Source organism: Aethalodelphis obliquidens, unplaced genomic scaffold (assembly GCF_003676395.1).
Source record: "Aethalodelphis obliquidens isolate GAN/ISIS:26980383/991018 unplaced genomic scaffold, ASM367639v1 scaffold91, whole genome shotgun sequence".
In the NCBI taxonomy this organism is placed as follows: Eukaryota; Metazoa; Chordata; class Mammalia; order Artiodactyla; family Delphinidae; genus Aethalodelphis; species Aethalodelphis obliquidens.
In genome coordinates, this window is record NW_020838035.1 from 3,883,354 (window position 1) to 3,890,211 (window position 6,858).

The window sequence follows — 6,858 nt, forward strand, 5'->3', positions numbered from 1 at the left end:
GTGGTCTTACCAGATGTGACACAGTTTCTTCTGGAAAATGCACATCAAACTATCTATTCATCCATCTATATATGTAGTCTCTACTTGTATTAATTTTTTTTTTTTTTTTTTTTGCGGTACGCGGGCCTCTCACCGTTGTGGCCTCTCCCGTTGTGGAGCACAGGCTCCGGACGCGCAGGCTCAGCAGCCATGGCTCACGGGCCCACCCGCTCCGCGGCATGTGGGATCTTCCCGGACCAGGGCACGAACCCGCGTCCCCTGCATCGGCAGGCGGACTCTCAACCACTGCGCCACCAGGGAAGCCCTGATTTTATATATATACATTTAGTTCTTATATAAGTTAAATATGTATATACATTATGTAATACACAATTACATTTATATAATACATTGCATGGCTAAATGAATTATTTTCATTATCTACATAAAGGCTCTCCAATGAATTTTAAGATAAAGCATGTCTTGGGACTTCCCTGGTGGCACAGTGGTTACGACTAGGCACTCCCAATGCAGGGGGCCCGGGTTCCATCCCTGGAACTAGATCCTGCATGCTGCAACTAAAAAAAAAAAAAAAAAAGAGATCCCGCATGTGACAACGAAAGATCACGCCACAACGAAGATCCTGCACATAAGACCCGACCCAGCCAAATAAATAAATAAATAGATAAATATTTTTTATAAAAAATAATAAAGTAAAATAAAGCATGTTTTGATGAGTCTTTGATCAATTATATAAATTGTATGCAAATACAAATATATGAAATGCATAGTGTATACTATAGATAACCAACAAGGACCTACAGTATAGCACAGGGAACTATACTCAATATTTTGTAATAACTTATAAGGGAAAAGAATCTGAAAAAGTGTGTGTGTATATATATATATGTGTATATATATATATATATATATATATATATATATGAATCAGTTTGCTGTACACTTGAAACTAACCGAACATTGTAAATCAACTAAACTTCAACTTAAAAAATGCACATAATTATATAAATATAGAAATACAACATAGCAATAATTATATACATACATATTTAAATGAAATTTAGCTAGTTTAGAGGATGAAGTCTTTCTAGATATGATCTGACAATAAAACGACCCTGTGAAAGAAATAGCTTTGTGATGTTGTGGCTCTAACTGTCCTGAGACCACTTGGGTCCACACGCCAGCCTACTGACATGTCAGGGACCTACGCCTGTTTGCAGTCTATGTGCAATCCTAGTTCCAAAGAACCTGAGCCCATGGGCAAAGTGGCAACCCAGGACAGGAAATCCTCTGGCATCAGTTCACGGCTGCCGTGGCCTTCCTGTGAGCTGGGGTGTGTCCGTGCTTCTCGGTAGGTGCACCGTGGATGAGTGCTGCATGTGAAACTGGCATGCAAAGGGAGTGCGGGAAGGCAGGGACCCCAAACCACAAAGAGACTATTATGAGCTTCTCAACTTTGGGGACTTCCAGTTTCTCGGTGTTCACGGCAAGTGAACTCTGGGTTCGTCTGCTGTGCTGATACGATGCTTCTTCGACTGCGCCAGGAGCTTTCGATGGCAACAGCCTCTCCACAGAGCCCTTACCTACCAAGAAACACCAAGGCGTGCATCTCCTACCAGGCAGATAAAAGGGCTATTTAGTTTCGCCTTTTTAAAAAAAGAGTGTCCAGTGTGATCCTTGCAAACATTGTCAATGTCTCCATCCCAGTATGTAACCTGGAGGAATATGGATGGACATAAAAGGGCAGCGTGTTATCACTCCTACCATATAGATTATTTCACCCTGGACCTTACGATGATACCTTGTAAGAAACTCCTACTCACATCAGAAGAGAAAGCTTCAGGGAAACTTAAGAGAAAGCAGGTGCTTGCCCCTCAACATGCACTCTCAAATCATTTAGGTCTCAGTATCCTGTCATAAACCATCGTGGAAAAGAACATGAAAAAGAATATGCATACATATGTATAACTGAATCATTGTGCTGTACACACGAAACTAACACAACACTGTAAACTAATGTCTTCCCTCTCCAATGAGGAGTCTTTTCAGGTCCGTCTCAGGTAACTTACATCATGAATTTTCTAGTATCACTTATGTTTGGTGAATGACGGAGAGAAGAAATGGAAAATGACAAAGACAAAAATCTCATTTTTCATTTTTTTTGTTTTGATCTAATGTGTTGCCGTGGCTGAGAAAAAACATTTGATGCAAGAAATTGCTCTTGGTTATGCGGGTGCATACAGGCATACCTATGTGTATAAATATACACAGACACGCTTCCCTTCTTACCACATGCCTTTAGGCCACGAGGGAGTATGCACCCGCGTGAGAAAAGCAGTTAACAGTGACATACTTTATATGCTTGAAAAAACGTGTTTCCTCAGACTCACAGATACAGAGAGAACAAACGAGTAACCAGTGCAGAAAGAGAAGGGGGAGGGGCAAGATAGGGATAGGGGATTAAGAGGTACAAACTACCCTCCTGCGCCTTCGGTGGGAATGTAAATTGGTGCAGCTACTATGGAGAACAGTGCGGAGGCCCCTCAGAAAACTAAAAATAGAGTTACTATGTGAGCCTGCAATCCCACTCCTGGGCATACATCCAGAAAAGACAAAAACTCTAATTCAAAAAGATACATGCACCCCAATGTTCACAGCAGCACTATTTACAATAGCCAAGACATGGAAGCAACCTAAATGTCCATCGACAGATGAACAGGTAAAGAAGATGGGGTACATGTATACAATGGAATATTACTCAGCCATAAAAAGAATGAAATCATGCCATTTGCGGCAACATGGATGGACCTAGAGATGATCATACTAAGTGAAGTAAGTCAGACAGAGAAAGACAAATATCATACCATATCACTTACATGTGGAATCTAAGAAAAGGATACAAACAAACTTATTTACAAAACAGAAACAGACTCACAGACATAGAATACAAACAGAATACACTTTGCTGTATACCTAAAACTAACACAACATTGTAAATCAACTACCCTTCAATTAAAAAGAGGTACAAACTACTATGTATAAGACACATAAGCCACAAGGATACATTGTACAGCACAGGGAACTACAGTCATTATTTCAAAATACCTTTTGATGGAGTATAATCTGTAAAAATATGGAATCACTATGCCGTCCACCTGAAACTAATAGAATTATGTAAATCAACTTAAATTTTTTAAAAATGAGTTCATCGCTGCCCACCACCTGGCCCATTCACAGAGGGTACTCGAGTAGGAAAAAACTGAAAACACTATAGGCGCTCCATCTCAGTGGGTTCTGGTCTCCACACACACACCTCCCCAATGCCCCCACACACCCCCATCCCCATTGGTTGTTTCTGAGACCACGGTTTGACACTGCGGGCTGAGCAGCTAAAGCTGGCGGACCGTCAAGGTCACATAATCCACGTCCCTGCCACGGGTCTAAACCAAACACTGGTGATGTTGATAGATGAAACCCGGAAACTGACACCATGTGCAAATCCCATCACCGCTGTAAGAACACAGCCGAAGAGATCTTTTCCATGCCTCGCAAACATAAACAGCGACTCACGGTTAATACACCTCTCATCACTGCCCATCACAGCTTCTTTCACTTTCTTTTTTTTTTTTAAGGATCCAAAAGCTTAACCAACTTTCTTTTTCATGTAGAAACATCGGAGGTGAAATTCCCCATTTCAAAGAAGTGCACTTGGCAAAATACGACTTCTACCCCCAACACCGCCCCCCGTCCCGGAAAAAAAGATCCAACCAGCCAGACAAAAGCAAAAACGGTTACCAAAGGGGAAAGCGGTGGGGGGATAAATTACTCTCTCTATATATATTTATATATAAAATAGATCAACAATGAGAACCTCCTGTAGAGCACAGGGAACTACACTCAGTGTTTTGTAATAACCTATACGGGAAGAGAATCTGAAAAAAGAATATACACATATATATGTACAACTGAATCACTTCGCTGTACGCCTGAAACACAACAACTATACTCCAATTTAAAAAAAAAATGAGAGATGAGTTGGGATGAGGGTGGATGCCTGCAGAAACCCAAGAGAGTCCATTTCACAGAACGAAAGAGTAGAATGGGGGTTGTCAGGGGGAAATGGCGAGTTACGAATCAAAGGTCATAAAGTTTAGATACAGCAAGATGAGTATCTTCTAGATCTTCTGTACAATATTGGACCTACAGTCCACAGGACCATACTGTGCACTTAAACACGTGTTTACGTGCACAGTATAGTGGATTCTCGTGTCACACGTTTTTACCACAAAGCAATAAAATAAAAAAACATACCCTTGGGATGATGACTTTGCGATGGAAGGACGACTTCATCATCCAATCAGGGATTAGCCTCTGGAAACCAAAATGATCACTGATATCAACACAGCAAAACAAGAAGGTCCAGTTGCCATCCAAAAAAGAGCGCTCTGTTACCTTGGTAAATCACTATTCATACCACACACGTTTTAAATAAGACCACCAAACAAAACTCTGGGTTCTTTCCCTTCATTTCCAAAGAGCTGTGAAAGCACATGCCATTTCCTTAATACCATCCTGAAATAAAGATCTGCCTCCGGTGAGGCCCTGTAGGGTTTATTCTTCCTCACTTCTTCCCTAATACGGTTACTCTTTTCTCCTCTGGAATCAATTCAACAAAACCTCACCTTACTGTACATTTCACGTTTGTTGGGGTCTGGTTCGTGTTCGGTCAGGCACCCCTTCTGGGAGGTGCAGGGGGGCCGGGGGCTGGTGCAGAGAAGATGCTCATTCTGGAAACTGGCCCATTTCCACAGGCAGGTGGCGCTCAGGGGTTCCACACACACCTGGGGCAGGTGATCTCAACAGTGAATGTCTGAAGTCTGAAATCAGAGCCCTAAGTGGCCTGGCTATTCTCCACTCATGTGCTGATTTCATGAGTCCTTTATTTCCTTTTTGTGTCATATACCCACTGCAGACATCAATCCTTCTCAGAGGTATTTGTTCAAAGCCTATAAATGGCCAATCTCAAACTTCTAGGCGGTCCCACTGTTTTTTTCTCCCTTATTCATTTGTCCTACTCTGCCCGCCCCCAAGAAAAAGGAGGAAGGGTTTCCCAGCCCGCCACTCACGGAGCACAGAACAGAAGAGGCTTTGAAAGGCCAAATGTTGGTTGTTTAGAGAAAAATGACAAAACTGGAAAATATTCATGGCGTGAATGGCCCATGAATGGTTTGCAGCCCACAGCAGATGACCTAATTGCCTAGAACCACGTGGGCTCAATTTTGAGATTTTTCACTGTCTCCCCTTATCCGGCCCAAAGCGGAATATCTGGTTTGAAACTGGTAGCTGACAAGTTTAAGAAATCAGCTGTCACTACATCCAAGGCCTAGTCTGTCTTCGAATTTTTTAACATAATTAAGCGGAAAATGAAGTGTCTCTTCTGAAAAGATACAGTATCCAGGATATATTTTTTTTTAAATTGGGCAACTGACTTAAACTAAACCCTGAGCGTATTTTTCTCATTTGGGAATAAATGTATACTCTTAAGCATCAAGAGCATTATAGAAAGTATACGGTTGTGGTTGATATATTAAAACTCCGTTCCTTGCCCTTGACTTTCACATACAAAAATCAGCTCTCATCGGGTTTGGAATTTAAGTATATTTTAACCAGAGAAGCCTGTCATCAGGGTGACGGCATTAAAGGACTTTAAATATTTTCATACGGTGGCTTCACTGGAATCACATCAATTCTGTCAACAGGTTGCACTGTTGACAATACCTAGCTGTGCAATAAAGGTTTAGAATCTGGAGTACCAATTAAAACGGAAGAACAGTAAAGCCACGCCAGACTCTGTGCACTTGAATATTTACTTTTGTGAGAACCCTCTCTGGGTTTTTTTGTTGTGGTCCAGGCATCAAAGCACAATATTCTAAAGAGTTCTTAAAGAGATGCTTGCACATTCTGAAAGCAATGTAATGTGTATAGAGAGGAAACACTCTCATCTTTGTACAGAGACCAAGAAGCTTTCCACAAATTACTACAAAGGAAAAAACATGAAAAGGCCAAGTTCAGAAATAAAGAAAAACCCCACATACTTACTGCGGGTCTACATTCCAGGCCCCAGAAAGAGAACTTTTATATTGCCCAGGTCTATTCACTTGTAAATTTCAGAGCATGGAAATACCTGCTTTATCTACCTTATGTAGCAAATCGTCACTTATCAAGTATCATATCTATTTTTAGATTTGGGTATAAATTAGCTGGGTTTAGGGCCAAATGTACATTCAGCACTCTTTTTATTTACGGGGAAAAAAAAATACAAAGGAAAGCAACAATTCTTCCACCAAAGAAAAACGCGTCAAAACACCTTGAAAACAGCATCAAAGCACAGCCATTAGTATGAAAATGCAATTATCATTAACTCCCTGCTCGAAATCATTCCGGTTTCCAAAAAATTAAACCTGTCATTTTAATCCAGTAATTTAAAACTGATGAAGTAATTTTCCACTTGCTACTTATTGGCCCTCATGATTTTCTTACATGTCAAGGAAAATATTCTTTAAAATTGCCAAATATATACCTATATATAGAGAGAGATAGATATAGTATAGATATATAAATATATCTCCAAGTACATTTCTTTGGGTAATAGAATATTGAGGTTTTAATCTAGAAAAAAAATAAATATTTGCAGAGGCCTCCGTGAGATTCTTATGTTCTTACTTTAGGGATGCATTTTTAAAATCCACATTTTTAAAATCTGGAATTAAGGGATGAATGCAGCCATGTGCCAAAACACCCACCACCCCCTACACACACACACACACACACACACACACACACACACACACACACACA

The 6,858-nt window shown here is 40.7% G+C and overlaps 1 protein-coding gene across 8 annotated transcripts in view; it reads right to left on the reverse strand.

The window, feature by feature from the left end:
- Positions 1-6,858, reverse strand: part of NLGN4X (neuroligin 4 X-linked) — a 344,769-nt gene that overhangs the window by 334,428 nt on the left and 3,483 nt on the right. For 2 of the 8 annotated variants that reach the window (XM_027095514.1, XM_027095513.1), the window contains exon 2: positions 4,312-4,371. The exons of the other annotated variants lie outside the window; for them this stretch is intronic. The gene's annotated coding sequence lies outside the window, so the exon portion shown is untranslated. The remainder of the gene's footprint in view (positions 1-4,311; positions 4,372-6,858) is intronic. 8 annotated transcript variants of the gene reach the window in all.